General features: G+C 49.9%; 1 protein-coding gene across 15 annotated transcripts in view; it reads right to left on the bottom strand.

Moving 5' to 3' along the window:
• Positions 1-13,258: 13,258 nt before the first annotated feature.
• The window catches only part of ZNF185 (zinc finger protein 185 with LIM domain), a 91,869-nt gene continuing 86,836 nt past the window's right edge, over positions 13,259-18,291 (bottom strand). For all 15 annotated transcript variants that reach the window (XM_059732630.1, XM_019481893.2, XM_059732628.1 and 12 more), the window contains one exon: positions 13,259-18,214. The gene's annotated coding sequence lies outside the window, so the exon portion shown is untranslated. The remainder of the gene's footprint in view (positions 18,215-18,291) is intronic.

Here is an 18,291-nt window from a genome sequence, read left to right as displayed (position 1 = left end):
AGCATAGTCACTAAAAACATTCAAGCAAATGAGTCTTTGATTTGGCATCAGATCAACAGGATAGAACTTAGCTAGAATGGCTGATAAGTATGCCAGAATGTCCATGGAGGAGGAGCCTCCCTGCCCCTGGGGCAGTAACAGAAAGGACCTGATTAGGTCCTTATGGATGAATGATGAAGCTCAGAGACCCTCCAGGTTCCAGGTGGGAGCAGAGCTGAAGGAGCTCTTTCCCTTGGGGTTCAGAGAAAGAGCCCCGAGGCGCTGGAACTACTTGAGGAGCAGAACTGCCTCCAGGCACTAGAGCTAGAAGCCCAGATGGCACAATGCAAGCCGGAGCTGGAGGCAAAGCTATGCCTGCAAGAGTTGGAAGCCCAAAATGCACAGCACAAGCATGAGGCTGAGCAAACAGCAGGTGCAGAGCAAGCACAAGCTTAAGATACTCCACTTGAAGCAAGGGGTAGAAGCCCAGGAGGCTCAGCACCAAGCAGGGCCAGCTGCACCCCCTAGAGTGACCCCCAAGGACTTTACCCAGTTCAAAGATGGAGAGGATCCAGAGGTGTTCCTGAGTAATTTTGAAAATGAAGCACACCGATGGAAATTGGGAAAAGAGGAGTTCATGAAATACATTGCTAGACTGGTAATAGGCAACATGGCTCTTATTATCCTGATCAGCCTGCCCACTGGGTTGGTGAATATCTATGATGCTGTTGCCCTGTGGGGTCAGGCCAATTCTCAGGATCTCAATATTGTGCTGTTAGACAGGAGGGTGTGACATAATTGCACATATACAAACACACAAATCAATTAGGAGCACATACACACACACACTACTAAATCAGGCACATACACATCCAAACCAGCCTAGGCACATGCATACCTATCACCAATTCAAGCACATAAACTATACACCCCAAAAGTTAGACAAAAATCAATTGTCCATACCCACACACTCAGTACACATACACAGATTACTAATTCATATATCATGCACAAAATGACATATATATATATATATATATATATATACATACACACACTTACCAGTTCACACACATACAACCCACCTACACATACACACAGGTAAGTTCCTAACTTGGATGGTACGGTATGTATGTGTGCTTGGGGTACCTGGGATACTTGGGGGAAGGTTAAGGTGAGAGAGAGTTGAAGTGTAGGGAGTGAAAGTTGCCAGAACCAGGATTAGAACCAGTGGACTAGAGAGAAGCTGGCTGGGGAACTGAGGGTTGGGGTTATTTAAGGTCAAGTGGCTCCAGGGTTACTCAAGGTCACTGGTGCAAGGGGAAAATCCCGGTGGCAAGGAGGAAACAGCCAGAAAAGAGAGAGAGGCAGAAACCTGGGAGCTTGGGGCTGGAAGCCGAGGCAGAGAGGTAAGAGATTGGGGCTAGAAACTACCACAGACAGTAGAGGGAGTGGGCAGATAAGTGGTGGCAAGGAAGAAACAGTCAGGAAACAGACAAAAACCCACATCGGGGTTTCAAAATAACAGGTTTATTAACTAGACAACACACTATACAGCCCCTGAAGTTATTGGTTCCCACACACACACAAGCATTCACAATGGCATCAGGAGAAAGAGACTCAGTGGAAGGGTTGGAGTCCAGGTAAGGAAGAGAAACAGAGTCCAAGTCCTTGGCTGAAGGGAGGGTGGGGGTGATAGCTACCTCTCCAGGCTGGAAAGGGGTCCTTGTCCAGCAGGTGTTGTCCAGTGGGGGGTCACTGGCAGGGCCTCTGGGTGGATAGGTGGTGTGGCATGGTGCTAGTCCAGATGGAGAGGATGCCCCAAGGAGTCAGTCTTCACTACCCCTTTTTATGGGGCAGACTACCTCTGATCTCCTATGAGGAGGGCCTGCCTAGGCAATGTCAGTCTTGATCCAGAGGGTTCCAGGTGTTCTTACTGAGCATGTGCAGCCTCAGCACAATGGTGGGTTGTCTTATCTTTTGTTTCTTGAATGCTGAGGGTGGTTCCAATGGCTGGGTCATTGGTCCAGGTATTGGTGTTGATGGTTCAGTCATTCAGAGGGAGCTATTTTCAGATCTACTGCCATTGTCTCTCAAGCACCCTCATTCATCCCCATTCATTCAGGAACCAAGTTACATAGGAGGGGTAAATGTGAGTCATAGGTTACACAACGGGGCATGAAGAACAAGATGGAGACTTGAAAAAAAATGGAAACTTGACATGACTTATGCTAACTTACATATGTAGGCCTAAATTATATAGTACCAGCAAAACAATAATATAGAACAGTAAAATCAATATAAACATAATAATTATACAATATAAAGAAGGAGAAAAAACAAAACAAATACAACTTGTTACCAAAATAAAATGCTGAAGCTTATCCTATGTCTTAGCTCACTTATACTTATCTATGGGGAACAGAGAGGGAGAAACAAAGTCAGAAATGGTTGGGGAAGGGGAGGGAATGCATTAAAAAAAAAAAAGAAAAGAAAAAGAAAAACTGGGGGTTTTGCTACAATGCCTATAAAGAGGCTGTGCATAAGAGGTATAGGTTGAATCCAGATCATTTCAGGAAGAAGTTCTGCGGAACTGCCCCACAGCTGGGAAAGTCTATGGCTGAGTTCGTGGCCCAGTTGTGGGAGTCATTCCTTAAATAGGTAGAGGGAGCCCAAGCTGACAGAAGAGATAAGGTGCTGGACCTTATGGTGCAAGATCAATTCTATTTCAGGTGCTCTCAGGAGATTAAACACCTAGTCAGGGATAGGGAGCCCAAATCAGCCAGTGAAGCTGCCAACATTGCTAATTAGCTGTTGAAAAATCGAGAGGGGCTGGATGGAAGGCCTTCCCACTTTGGGAAGGACCAGAAAGGGTTCCAAAAAGAGGAGAAGGGAGAACCAGTCCCAAAATGGGAATTTGCCCTCACCTGTGGAGTGCAGGGCGGCCCTGGATTCAGCAATCCACCCAGATTAGATAGCAAGCGTTGCTTCAACTGCAGGGAGTCTGGTCACTTCAGGACCACCTGCCCAAAACTGAGCAACCTCAGTAAACCTATCAACTGAGCAACAGCTATGCGCAAAGAGAAGAGAATCCCCCTAACTGGGGCAGCCAGCTGACCACTGAGGGAACTGATGTTCCCCAGGGATAAGCTAAGAGATGGCCCTAGAGTGGGCCTGGTCAGTCAGTGGCAGAGGAAGTCAAGGCTCACAGGGAGGAGTTAAAGGAGAGCCCTGTGAAGGAAGGGGTACCCCTTGGGGAACCACTGGAGCTCCCTGCTGATTGCATAGCTGGGCAGGAGGAGTTTTAGCAGGAGGTTCTAGCAGATTCCAGCTTGGAAAAACTCTGACAGATGGCCCAGGAGCAAGAAAGAGTTAACCCCAGATAAGAGAGGACAGGTAGTCTGGGATAAGGGACTCCTTTATCTGCTATGGGTACCTAGGAACCATGCTGTATCCTGGGAGCCCTATTGCCAGCTCGTGGTACCACATAAATTCAGGCGACAGCTGCTCACCGTGGCTCTCAGTCTATCCTCTGCTGGTCACCTAGGCTCACCAGCAGCGGCTGGCAAACGTTTATTGGCCCAGATTAGCCCAGAATGTGACGGATTATTGGAGATCATATGAAACATGCCAGCGGATGGGCAAGAGTGGGGATAAGAGAAAAGCTCCCCTGCAGCCCCTCCCTATCATTGATCAGGTCTTCCAAAGAGTGGGATAGACATTGTGGGCCCTCTGAGGCATAAAACTCAGAGAAGGAAGCAAGGTATCTTAAGCCTTGTGTATTTTGCAATGTGGTACCCAGAGGCAATTGCCCTAGCCCAGGGGCTGGCAAAATATGGCATGTGGGCCATATCTGCCCCACCAACTCATTCTATCCAGCCCGTGGGACCTCTAAAAATTTTAGAAGATAAAACTTTATCTGCCCCTGGTTTCCTGTCAAAAATGACAGGCGGCCAGCGACAGCAGGACCCAACGGGAGCCTGTGCCTGAGCAGCAAGGCCAGCCCAGCTCCATCCCACCCCCAGCATCCTGCCCCCCCCCCCCCCCCCGCGCCCAGCCCCCAACTGGAAGCGTCCGTGGCTTTTGGCCTTTTGACTCTGGAGCGGTTCTCCCTCTCCCTCTGTCCAAGTGGTAAGATAGGATGGAGGGCAGGGAACCGCTGCAAACAGCCCAGTAGCAAGGAGCCCCATGGTGCTTCCTGGGATAGGCTGAAGCCAGAGCAGGAAGCAGCAGGTGGGAGGACAGAGGGAAGCAGCTGCAGTAGGGGGGACACGGGGTGTGGCAGAGGCTGCAGGGAGTGGCGCGGGAAGTGTCGTGGGCCGCAGGGAGTAGGGAGTGGCACTGGGAGTGGCACGGTGGGGGCCATGGTGAGCAGCACAGCAAGTGGCAGGGTAGGTAGGGAGTGGCATGGAAAGTGACAGGGGCTGTGGGGAGTGGAGTGGGAAGCAGCAGGAGCCACAGGGAGCAGTGCAGAGAGTGGCAGGGACCTCAGCAAGTGGTACAAAGTGATGCGGGCAGCAGGGAGCGGCGTGGTGAGCAGTGGGGGCCACAGGGAGCAGGGAGTGGCATGGGCTGTGGAGAGTGGCATGGGAAGTGGTAGGGGTCATGAGGAGTGGTACAGGAAGCGGCGGGGTCTGGAGGGAGCAGCATGGTGAGTGGCGCAGGATGCGGAGAGTGGTGGGGGCTGTGGAGAGTGCTGTGGGAAGCAGTGGGGGCCCTGGGGAGTGGCACAGAGAGTGGCAGGGACTGCAGGGAATGGTGGGGGCTGTAAGGAATGCCACAGGAAGTGTCAGGGGCTGCAGGAAGTGGCAGGGGCTGTGGAGAGCGGCACGGTGAGCAGTGGGGAGTGGCACAGGCCGCAGAGAGCAGTGGGCAAGTGTGTGGGATGGAATACAGGTAAACGGTGGTGGCGGGGGTGGGGGGAGGAGCCCGTGCAGGTGCCCTGGGACCAGCAGGGACTCAGGGTGGGGCAGCAAGAGCGCAGAGACTGAATGTGGGTCTGCCTGGCTGCATCGTGTGAGGCTCACACATGCTAGAGCTGCATGTGTTGGAGCCAGCACCCCAGCCCTGTCTCTTTCTCTCTCTCACCCCACCCACCGTAACCCCACACCCTCCCACAGGCCCCACCCCAACCATATACCCCATATCCCTCCACCATACCCACACCCCACCACACACACACACACACTCTTCCCAACTGCACCCCACCACATACACCCCCTTACTGCCCACACACAACATACAGTAAGACTGTATTTTGAGCTATTATGCAGTCACCTCTAGATGCACTTCATAAACACATAAATCAGTACAAAAATATTTTAAAATAAAATTAAAATAAGTTATAGTAGATTTTTATTTTTTTTGTATATAATTTGGGAATTTTCTGGTTTCAAGATTGCAGCACCCTTCCTCCCAAAAGGAGTACTTCTGGGGCAAAGGGAGGGACTTACAGTAGCAAAGGTCAAGGGTTGGGGGCAGGACTTCCACTTCCAATAAGGCAACTGGGGGGGGGAGGGGAACTGTCAAGGGGTGGGGCTACCCATGAGGCCCTCAACAGCTTCCCAAAACTCATTAAGTGGCCCTCCACCTGAAATAATTGCCCACCCCTGCCCTAGCCTCCATAGAGGCCCCCGTGGTCACTGATGCCCTAACGAAGAACTTTTTCCAGTTGGGTTTCCCCTCCAAGATCTTGACCTACAGGGGTGGGAACTTCCTAGCAGAGATGATGGAGCATCTGTGGAAGTGTTGTTGAACACCTCAAGACTACAGCCTATCACCCACAGACCAATTGGTTAGTAGAGAGGTTCAATGGAACCTGGAAGAGTGTGCTGAGGGTTTATGTGGACTCTCGCCCCAATGACTGAGATGAGCAGCTTCCACATCTGTTCTTTGCTTACAAGGAGGTATCCCAGGAGTTTTCTGGGTTGTCGTCCTTCGAGTTGATGTTTGGGAGGTGAGTCAGGAGCCCCCTTCATCTTATGAAAGAGAAGTGGGAAAGGAAGATCTCCTCCTCCAAAATATCTGTGGTAGAGTATGTGCTAGGCTTTCACCAGAAGCTGGCTGATATGATGAACATGGTGTGAGACTCCCTGGCCCAGGCCCAGGAGAAGCAGAGTGTTTGGTATGTCAAGGGGGCTAACTCGTGTACCTTTGTGCTGGGGGATAAGGTTATGGTTTTCCTGCCATTAAAGTCAGAAAAGCTTTGGGCAGTTTGGGAAGGTCTTCATATTATCCAGGACAAGTTGGATGATGTGATTTATGTTGTTGCCATGAATAAGTCAGGTAAAAAGCCTAGGGTGGTACATGTAAACTTGCTCAAACCTTACTATGACAGGAATGATGTCATACTTTAGATTTCTTCTGCTGATGAATTCCCTGAGGGACAAGAGGAGCCAGTCCTGTGTGCTGATTGGGAGGGGGAGGCAGGGGTAAAGGAGCTTCCCCTGCCTGATCATCTTCCCCCTCAGGACAGCAAGAAGCTGTAAAGCTCTCTGAGACTTTGAAACAGTGTTCTAGAACAAACTAGGTAGGGCAGACCTGGCAGTATACACTACAGACACTGGCAGCCATCGCTCCATCCATTCAATGCCCTACCCAGTCAACAGGAATGTGCTGGAGGAGATAAGATGTGAGCTCACTGACATGCTAGAGCTAGGGGTAATACGGCGTTCAACAAGTCCCTGGTACTCATCTGAAAGCAGGATGCGTCCATCAGGATCTGTGTGGACTATAGGCAGCTGAATGCAATCACCACCCCCAACACTTACCCTATGCCCAGGATGCACTCCCTGCTCAACACCCTGGGCCAAGCCAAATTCATTTCTACTCTGGATCTATCCAAAGGGTTCTAGCAGATGGCACTAGATCTGGATGCTACGGCCAAGTCTGCCTTCACCGTGCCTTTGGGACTGTTTGAGTTCACAGTCCTCCCTTTCAGTATAAACACTTCTCCTGCCTCCTTTAAAAGACTTATTAATAACTTGCTACAAGGATTTGAGAAATTTGCAGTGGCCTACATCGACGACATTGCCATCTTCAGCCAGGACTTTGACTCACCCCTGATTCTTCTAACCACTGTACTGGAAAGGATTACAGAGGCTGGACTGACAGTGAAAGCAAAAAATGGCAGTTGGCATTGCCTGAAGTGGTGTATTTGGGACACCAGATGGGTGGGGATGCAATCACCCTGATGTGGGACAAGATCAAAGCCATTAGAGACTGGCCACCCCCACAGACTAAGAAACAGGTCAGAGCTTTCCTCGGCCTGACTGGGTACTATAGAAGGCTCTTCTCCTCCTTTGGGGCCATAGCCAATCCCCTGCATGAGCTGACAAGACAGGCACACCCTGATTGGGTAAGCTGGGTGCAGGAATGTCAACAGGCGGTTGACTCCTTGAAAGCTGACCTGATCAGACAGCCGAAATTGAGGGCACCTTCTGCGTGATCACTGATGCCTTGGACAACGAACTTGGAGCTGTGCTCCTGCAGAAGCATGAAGGGACATGACACCCAGTGGCTTACTTAAGCAGGAAGTTGATTCCCCACAAGTGAAACCTATTGTTGGTGCAGAAGGAGTGTTTGGCAATCATCTGGGCACTGAACAACCTGAGGCCTTATATGTGGGGACAGCAGTTCGCTGTCCTAACAGACCATGCCCCATTTCAATGGCTGCAGAGAATTCAGAACACCAATGCCAAACTTCAGAGGTAGGCATGGCAGCTTCAGGAGTTCAACATGAAAGTGTTAACATAAAGGGATGTCAGAATTTGGTGGCAGACTCACTGTCCTAGAAAAGACTTTGGGTTACAGTCAGGAAACACAGGACCATCCCAAAGTGCTCTGGCACATGAAAACCTCAAATGTTCCTTGTGTTTTATGTGTATAGTCAAAATAGTTAGTTCTATGGGTTATGTGGTTTTCTTTTGTAACGAAAAACCTTCCTAGACATCGGGACGCCAGTGTCCATAACCCTGAAAAGCAATGGGCACAGGCTTTCGAAAAAAAAGGGGGGGTGGCAACGTGAAGAAATCCACTCCCCCTGTCTCTACCCCACAGCTGGGTCAACCCAAGCAACTTCTCTCCCGGTTTTCTTCTTGGTTCAGGCTGGTCAATCAGGAGACCTAGACAGATACATACTTAGGGGGAGGGGGGATTGCTCTCTTCCTTCCAGTGAGCATTTTGAAAGCAGCAAGCAAAGGCCCAAGGTGTTTGCCTGGAGATTTACTGTAAGTAAAAACCGGGAAACTAGCCTGGAGTTAGGAATTTTGTCTAAGCCAGTCACATCTTAAAAGGATCATTGTGTCCAATTTTTGTAAAGGCTCATGCATTTGTTTCCTCAAAGTGTATTCTGACTTCCTTGTTCTACCTCCCCCCCCCCCCATCAATAAAGGTGTCAAGTTACAGCTTGCCTTGTTGTGGTATTGTGCAGGGGGAGAGAGAGAGAGAAAGGGTTTGCACTCCTTTGCTTGGCCAGTTAAGGCTGTCTTTTTATTTTCCTTCAGTCCTACCTGATGCTATCTATCTTGGGATGCTTTGGGCTGAACAAAGCACCCAGAAATATTACTGTGGGCAAAGCAGCCCCAAGGTTCACAAGGTCTGTGCGCCCCAGGCTCCACAGAGCCCTACCAGAGACCAGTGCCCAGGTGGCGGCAGCATTACCAAGCCTGCAGGTGTTCTCCAGGAAGCGAGTCAGCTGGCTGTAGGGTCCCTGCTGGAGACTCCCAAAGCATGGTTTTAGACCTGGCAGGCTGGCACAGTGAAGGCAGATGGCTCTGCGTAGTAGTGCCTCCTAGTGTGCATGCCACAGCATGTGCCTCCCATGCCCCCTTCCTCGGGAGTGCATTCACCGGCAGGGTGCCATCCTCCCCTGCCACACCTTGGATGAGTCGCCTATGGCTCTGTCCTGCTTCCCCAGCCAAGCCCTGCATTCTTGTCCTGGCACCGGGTCCCATGCACCAGCTTGGCTGAGCAGCTAACCCCAGCCCTGCCCTACTCCCTTCCTCCCTCACCATGGGGGCCTCAATATGCCCTCTCCCCCATAGACGTACCTGGAGGGAGCTGTGGGAACTGCTCTCCATGCTTCCTGCACACAGCTGCTCCTGCCTGATCACCCTTTTCCCAATCCCTGCAGCCCCAAGCAGCCCCTGGCAAGGCTGGAACTCTGCCAGCTTGCAAGGGGAACCCACCATTTCCTACTTTTTTCTACTTTAAAGGAAAAGAATCTGCATTTTTCCACAACAAACAGAAAACCCAGATCCGTGTATAATCAGCTGACACTGTTGAGTGTCTTTGTGACCCCATTTTTAGGGCCATGCGAGTCTTCAGATTGTGCTTCGGATCCAGTGCCGCTTTGGATGCAGAAGCATCCAAAGCGGCATGCCCAGATTGAAGTACAGTCTCAGGCAAGCATCCAAAGCAGGTTGGAGCATCTGAAGTGCTTCGGATGCACTTCGGATAGCTTGACTTACAGTTAGAAGAGGGAGGGGGAGCAGGGGAGGGAGGGAGGGAGAGTGGGGGGGCGGGGAGCAGGAGGGAAGACTGACATGTGTAGGTGGCCAGTGAGAAGAATTTCTCCCTGGCTGCCTTTCCAATGGCAGGGTCTCTGGTGTGGGACTAGAAACAGCATAAAAGCCTCTGTTTGGAGGCATGCTGTATCTGTTCCCAGCTTGTTCCCTGTCAGCAACTGTGTGACGGAGGAACACTCAGACTGAGACTGAGATATTGTGGCTTCCTAGTTCAGCACTAGTTGAACTTGCTTGCTCCTTTTTCTTGTTACAAAGGAGTGGGTAGCTTACCTTATCTTAGCTTAGTTATTCTATTCAATTATTATTAGTATTACTATTCAATTTATTTCTTTGAATTTATATTTGCTCTTTTTTTTTTTGGAAACTTTGAAAAAAGAAAGGTGTGTTTTCCCTGCCAGTGTGATCTATCACTGTGCAGGTAGGCACAGACTGCTTGCACACACACACACAGACACACAGATACACAGACAATATAGAGAAAAATCAGATATTCATAGCAGAAGAAAACAGACAGACAGCACACAATTTTTACATAAACCTTAACACTGAAGCAAACAATCAAAGAAGAGGCCAGTGCATGCACGTAACAGAGGGAATAAAACACGCAATACAAAAGGGTTCACACACACACACAGACCTTTTGCAGCACAGGAAAGATAAATATGAAGCGTGCTGGAAAGGCAGGTGCCAGGTCTTCTGACAGGGGAGGGAGAAGGGGTAGGCAGAAAGCTAGAGCTGCAAGTCCCCCCGCCCAACACAGACACATTGTATTCCCAAGCTGCCATGACATCAGTGCTGCCAGTGGAAGCAAGGAGGTGGGAGCAGTGTCTGCACCTGACGTCCCTGAACATGTACCACCTCTGCTCAGTCCAGAAGTGGACACCAGAAGTGGAATCATCATCTCCTCCACCCCAATTTCAGCTGTCAGCGTGAGCCTCCCACTGCCAGAGGAGGAGCTGGAGCTGGAACCAGGGATGCTGAGCACGCTGGCTCAAGCAATTCTGAGGACTGAGGGGGAATCAGAGTTTGTGCTCCACACCCCTCAAGTTTCCCCTAGACCCAGGTCTCCTCCAGAAAGCAGCACCTCGGAAGAGGCTGCGGTTGTGGAGGCAAGTGGCTCAGCTGAGGCAGCTCCTCCTGCTCTTGAGCCTCCGTCTACTGAGAAGGGGGAAAAGGCAGGATCCTCACCATCGACCCAGAAGCGGGGGAGTAGCGTAGCGTGGGATCATTTTGAGGTGGCAGATGATCCCAGGTTTGCCATCTGCCAGCACTGCCGAAGGCACATGAGCCGTAGCAAGGACATGAGACACTTCTCCACCATGGCAATGCTGCTGCATCTGGGAAGGCACCAACCCCTTGCCCTTCTTCCTGCTCAGCGTGGCACCAGTGCAAGTGTGCCAAAAAGGAAGTCTCCCACTCACTCCAAATTCCCCTTTACCCCCAAAGCAGGGGCAGGCCACCCTGGATTAGTGGGGGAAAGGTGGACAGAAAGGGGGGCGCGTTCCCAAGGCGAGCGAGATCACCCAGAGCATTGGGGACATGCTTGCTCTGGATAACCAGTCCTTCTCCCTAGCTGCAGATGTGCAGGCGCTGGTGAGGCAGCTGAAGGAGAGCATCAGGAGACAGCTGGATCCTTTGCGGTCTAGTATGGTCCACATGATGGTGAGCATGTGCGACCCGAGGGTGAAGGGAAGCATGTGCACTGGCAGCCCCCAAACCCTTGATCACTGGATGCAGGTGCTGGTGAACAAAGTCAGGGAGGCCAAAGTGCAGAGGCGAGGTGATGTGGAAGAGGGGGATCCACTTTCCCATGCCAGCACTCCCAGCACCAGCTATGGCGCCAGCACCAGCCAGTTTCCTCCACACCAGCCACTGCCAATGTGGGCCATGGGCATGGCTTCAATGCTGGGGTCCAAATGCACCAGACCCCAGCCTTGGGCAGGTAGTGCCAAGGCTTTGGTAGCTACCTATCTCACTAAGGATGTGGAGCCACTGGACTGCGACCCCTTGGCTAAATGGGCAAGCCACAGCCAGATGTGGCAGGATCTGGCCACGGTTGCCCAGCAACACCTGTCCTGTCCACCAATCAGTGTTCCAAGCGAGAGGGTGTTCAGCATTGCTGGGGATGTCATTCCCCTGCCAGGATGAACTTGGAGGTATGGGATTGGGGCTATGGGAAAGGAGGGGGCCCCAGGTCCTGGGCATGACCACTAAAACTGCACCCTGCCAGGGTAGGGAGGCCTGGTGGGACTGCTGGCAGCACAGCAGCCCCGTAAATGCCAGGACCAATGATCCCCTGGTGAAAGGCTGGGTAGGAGGTGCCATAACCTCCAGCTAACGTACGCATGCACAAAGTCCTGGCTCAGGAACGCCCAGACCTGTCACGTCTTTGACACGCCTGACACTTGCTGGTTGCTGTGCAGTTGTGAGGCTCCTGGTGAGCTCAGCTTAGCTGCCCGGGATGCCAGCTTTAGGGTTGAAAACCCCTTTGTCAGGCTGAGGAAGTACCTGCAGTTGGTCCTGGATGGAAGGAATAGTAAAGAAGCCAGAGGCTGGCCTGACCTGCAATGCAGGCAAGAAAACCAGTGAAAATGGAAATGGAGGCTTGTGCGGGGAGGGAGGGGGGGGAAGGCAGGCGGGAAAGGGGGATGTAGCAGTGCAGGTAAAATTGCAGAGATGCCTGGGGTGTCAGATGCCCGGCAGGTCGCAGCGTGCCAGAACTCCACTGTGTATATTGAGTCCATGAGTTTCTGTACCTACTACCTAGGAAGCTGATGAAGTGCAGTTCATAGGCCCAGCTCTGAAAAGTTGTTTGCATTGTAATTTGTTCCCTCTCAGGATCAGGCCTGAGAGACTGGAGGCAGCGTTTTTTGGTGAGGAATGTGCCCCCACAGGTAGTTGGGTTTTGTTGTCTTTGATAGATTCTAGTGTGCAGTTTGTGGGGGTACTGGAGACAGTTGGCAGGTTTTGTGTTTTGAGCTGTAGGAAGTTGGCTTCAGTTCTGGTGATGAGGGTAGGTGCTTGTTTGAATGTACAAACTACTTTTCAGAACTGGGATGCAGTTCCCCTCAAACCCCTGCTCCTATCCTTTTTTGAAGCTTGGCAGGCTTCATGCTCTCAGCAGAGGCTACCACCCCTGCAAGCTGCACCCAAATTGGAGATGAAATAAGAAAGTTATAGATATTTAAGTGATCCCCCATTATAGCCTATAGCTGGATCTCTGAAGCTTCAGAGCCACTTTGGCCGGATTGGAGCTCCAGATCATATCACTGCCATCCAAAGTGGTCTGATCTGAAGCCGGATCGGATTGATGCTGACTCGCACAGACCTACCCATTTTTATTGTTGCAATCCCAAATGGGTCAGGGACCAATTGAGAGCATAATCTGTGGTAGACTCACACTCCTTTCTATACATTGACAATTATTTTTCAAATGGAGACTGCATGGAGTTTGGAAGGTTTGCAGCAAAACTTCTAATTTAGACTCCCCTGACTCGAAGGCAGCAGTGAGTTTATAGGGCAGTGTTTCTTCCAGACACAAGTAGCATGTGGAACACCAGTCTACACATGTGTTGAGCCTTTGTGACATGTCAATTTTGCCATCTCCTCTGAATATTTTCCATCTTAATTATTTCTACTCCTCTTTCTTGAGGCCCCACCCTTCATAAATTAGTGAAGAACTTTATTGATGGTAGTAGCCTCAGGCTTTTGAGAGAAAAAAATCCACAGTACAAAAAACAAAACAACTCCACTTTGCAACAAGAATGCATTTATATTCTGATGCAGATACATAAGTTACACATACTACCTTACTGTTTATTAGAACTGTACATGGAGTTTAAACAATTGATATAACAAATACAGTAACCAACAAAGATAAAGTAACACATATGATAAAAGCCTAGATCATACACATATTAGGAACTGTGGAATTAGTTATCATATTAGTTTTGCAAGTTTTTTTTTTCCAAAATGCATTTATAATCAAGTGTCAAGTGACACTGTATTTTAAATAAGCTCCTTGGATCTTGAGAATATAAACCTTGTAATAGGTGTCTTGCAACAAGAATTGTGTCCTATAATACATCTACTTTGCCAAAGCTGCGATACCAGAAAATCCCAATCAATTAGTATATGTACTATTAAAGAACTTCAGGCTGAGATTTTCAGCAGTGCATAGCAATTTGGGGTACCCAATCTGAGATATCTTGCAAATACCTGGATTTTCAGAAGGTGGATGCTGCTTTAAGAGCTTTCAACTTGGACACCTCAAAACTGAGGCACTCAACATCATTAGTCATCTTTGAAACCCATGCCTTTATGACCAATACCTTGAGCTCCTCCTTGCTTTAAGAATGCATTTCAATGCACCCTTAGGGTGCATCCAGACACGCACACATGTGCATTTCAATGGGGACAAATAGCAACAACACATAGTTGTGCCACTGCTACTTGTCCCAGGGGTATGCCCCTGCACGTGTGCTCTAGCACATGGCAAATTGCCCCCGGTGGGGTAGGGGAGGATGAGGTTCCAATGGAAGCTCCACTCATGGAGCATTTTGTAGGGGCGTGGACAAACATACTTTTTAGCTGCTTTTATAGGGGGGGAAGAACTGCTGGTCTGGAGGGCACATCAACTGTTACAATGTAACTGTTACCTTTGCCAGGTCCTATAGTGATATGTTTGCTAAATCACCCTAATTTAGATTGAAAGAAACAGGGCTAATGCTATAGCACAGTGGTCTCTGACCTTTATAAGCTGGAGACCACTTCTGGAATTTAAAAGGAATGGAAGGATCTACCCTATGCCGCTGCCACCCCCTCCCCCCCCGCCCGCCCCTCCCCAAGCAGGTAAGTCTGTGAGGAGGGAAGGCGAGGTGCAGATCAAAGCAGAGGGAGAAAAAATTATTTGGGAGCAAGCCTCAGCAGGTAAGTCTGTGGGGGAAGGGGTGGGGGGAGGGGGAAGATCAAGACCCCAGCCCTAGCCCTACTCCCTCTCTCACCTCTGGGGCCTCGATCTGTTCCCCTCCCCCCCGCCAAATGGTGGTGAGCAGGGAGCAAGGTTGGAACAGGGTCAGGCCCTGCACAGCCTGGGTTGGGTGGGATGGGATGCAGCCACGAGTGGCTCATCTGGGGGGTACGGGTAGAGGGGGGGACACACATCCCGGAAGGGCACGGGGTGGGTGTGCCCCCAGAACTGCGCAGGGCAGGGCAGGGTACAGCTGCCAGCTGAGGTCAGGCTGTTCCCAGCAGAGGTTGGGGCTGTGCAGTGGTGGCGGCAGCACTAGAAGCGAGGCTACAGGGGGCTGCAGCCACCTGAAAATTTTCTGTAGTGCCCTCAACTCCCGTCCCAGTGCCACCACTGCCCAGTCTGAGTGCAGGCCCCAGCCTCTGCTGGGAACAGCACTGCCTCCCAGCCCCAGCCAGCAGCAGCAACCTGCCCTCTCCCATGCAGATCCAGGGAACATGGCCCTCATGTCCTCAGGGGAAGGAGGGTGGAAGCAGTGTTGGGCTGTTCCTGCTGGAGGCCATGGTCGGGCTGGGTGGTGGAGGTGCTGAAAGGGGAGTTGGGGCCACTACAGTAAATTTTTGGGTGGTTGCAGGCCCCCAGAGCCCCACTCCCAGTGCCACCGCCACCACGTGGCCCCAGCCTCTGTCGGGAACAACCCAGACCCAGCCCACAGCTGCAGCCCACCCCGCCCTACCCCATGCAATTCTGGGGACATGTGCCCCCCCGGTGCCCTCCCACCCTGTGCCCCCTGGATGCGCTGTTTGCAGCTTCACCCCACCCCATCCCAGCTGTGCATAGCCTCCTCCTGCTCCAGCCCTGCTCCCTCCCTCACCCCTGCTGCAGCCACCCGTGCTGCCACACATCGGGGTGGGGGCACATGCCCCCTGATCTGTGCATGGCAGATGTGGTTCCTGCTGTGAGCTGGGTTTTGCACCCTGAGCCCCACCACAGTTGGCCCAGGAGCAGCCTGATGCCACATGTGTCCGGTCACTGGGTGGGCAGGGGAGGAGGCTTAGCCCAGGACAGGATGCATGTAGCATTGGGCTGCTCCCAGGCCAGCTGCAGTGGGGCTCAGGGCACAAAGCCCAGCCCACAGTGGGAGCTGCCTCTGCTGGACACAGATGGGGGGCAAGTGCCCCCTGGGGCCTCCACTTGGATGCACACAGCAGTGGGAGCCCTCCTCCCTCTCTGGATGAGCTGCCCAGACTCAATCCTCCCACCACCTGCCCAGCCAAGACCCCATTTACTGGGCTGCTCCTGAATCTGTCCCTCACTGCAAGGGCTTCGATTTGGCCTCCACCCCTTCCCCCACCAACTGATGTATTGGACATGCATGCGTGCCCTCAGCCCCCCCCAGCCCAGAATAAACGGGTCAATCCCAACTATCCAAACGGTGACCACTGCTATAGCAGTTTTTCTATCAGATCACTACAGAATCCTGCAGATGTAACAGTTACATCATAACAGCTTATATAGGTATCATTTGATATCAATACTATAGTTATGTCTATCTCTGTCTATATAAATCCCCACACCCCTCCCATCTGCCCTCACACCCCACAAACCACACACACACACACACACACACGTGTTGCCTGCACTGACTGCAGAAGAGGACGTGTTCCAGAGCCACACTCCCAAAATGCCACACAACTCCCCCCAACATACCCTGTGCCCCCCCCACAGCCACACCCTCTTACTAACTTCCCCTACCCTAAACACCCCCACACCCTCCATCCACACACATACACCCCATACCTCACTATACACCCCATCACACACTCCCACACAATATAAAAGACTAAGAATTTATTTTGAGTTATTATGCAATCACTTCTATATATAATATACAAACACAACTCATGATAAAGTATTTTTTGTAATAAAATTAAAATATGTTATAGTAGATGTTTGACTTTTAGTGTATGATTTGGTTTTTTCTGGTTCTAAGATGGCATCCCCCCACCCCCAAAAGGTAGGGACTTTTGGTGGCAAAAGTCAGGGGCTATGGGTGGGACATCCAGCCCTAAGATGGTGGCCAGGGATGGGGCACCTGTCAAGGGGTGGTCTACCCATGCAGCCCCTGACAGCTCACCAAACTTCATTAAGTGACCCTCTGCCTGAAATAATTGCCCACCCCAATATAAGATCATAACTTAGTCTGGTTAACAACTGACAGAGATGCCTGAAATCAATAGAAGGTATTGTTCTATAGAAAAGACTAAATTGCTAAGCATTCATATATATACCAGTCTCCATCACTCACAGCATTACATGGTTAATAATAATTTTTCAATTAATGCTTTTGCCATCATGTTTCCACACACAAGCTATTATATGACACAGGCTCTAGATTATTTGCTTTGCAGCTATTTCTAATGTTTTCTAGGATAAAACAATAAATCTTTGGCTGTACTTGCAGCTATACTTCAAGGCAGAAAGCATAACTTTTGAGGTTTTGGTGTTGAAGAACCCCAGCATAGCTCTCAACCTTACAAAGCTAAATGGGGGAGCTAAGATTACAAGAAATCCACATTTTTTCTGGGTGTGTCTACATGTGCATTAATGCACATTAAATCTAGTTACCTCCACTGTGAGGTATTCAGGCTAATGAGCCTTACCCTGGCTTAATGCATACTAACTAAAGCATTAATGCACATTGGCCTATTTTAATGCACATTATGTAAAAAGCATGGTTTTTACATGATGCTTTAATGTGCATTAAAATAGGCTAATGCACATTAAAGTGCATGTGTAGACATACCACGTACATCTGTTGTAACTTTTTGTAAGTCAGTATTTATGATCTAAATAAGGTACAGTAATAAAAAGAGACATTCAGCAGGTTTAGTAAGCAGAGGTAAATTTAGATTTAAAATAAGGGACACCCCCTGTAAAGAAGGTCAGCTGAAAAGCACGGTCCCTTGGCATGGTCAATAAGGCAATCAGAAACCACCCCCTCAGAAATCAAACTAGAATTCCAGGTAGAAAAGAGTGCAAGCACTCCAAAACCTTGAGCACACATGCTTGCTGAGGATAAAATCAACTGGGGAGAAGGAGAGGAAGGGAAATTAAAGCTGACATATGGTTAAGGCAAAGCGAGTCTGCAAGTGCTTCAGAATATTTCTGACAAGCAAATGGAAGGTAATCAATACTTGTAATCAGAATATGGGAGTGAAGTAAATAGACACTGGATTCACCTGCATTTTGGATCTTTCCAAGGCCCTGAGCTTGGCCTTCTACACCCTTAAGATCTACAAGTAGCTTGTTTTATGTCATTAGGTTCAAACCAGGATGTAGTCAACTTGTAAAAATCAAACAAAAGAATAAAAAAGGAATAGCAGTTTTTGAGAGCCATAAATAGTTTCTGCCTGATTTTTGTAGTGCTGAGTATACACAGATCCTATGGAAATGAATGGCAGCAGGAGGTGCCATTTGAAGAATCATGGCACTTAGCTGTTGTAGATGACACTGCCTTTTCTTTTTAATGTTGGCATTTGTATAGTGTGCAGCAAACAAAATAAAACTAGTGGCTGTTCAATTCATTCATTGTGATGAGGTGACAACAGAGAAAAAGAACTTCAGGAAAGTAGGGAAAAAGAGGTTTGCTATCTTAACAAGTCGAGAACTGTTAGGTGCATTCTGACATATACTGTTGAAGTCTTCCAACTGGCTGGCTCCTACAGCTCTGTAAAAACTAAAAGCAAATAGAAGGTGAGAACAAGAACTGGGTACAATACAGAAAACTGCATTACAGAAGTCAGTGGAGCAGAT

The sequence above is a fragment of the Alligator mississippiensis genome, chromosome 8, assembly GCF_030867095.1.
Source record: "Alligator mississippiensis isolate rAllMis1 chromosome 8, rAllMis1, whole genome shotgun sequence".
Lineage (NCBI taxonomy): Eukaryota > Metazoa > Chordata > Crocodylia > Alligatoridae > Alligator > Alligator mississippiensis.
This window is presented reverse-complemented; position numbering and strand designations above follow the sequence as displayed.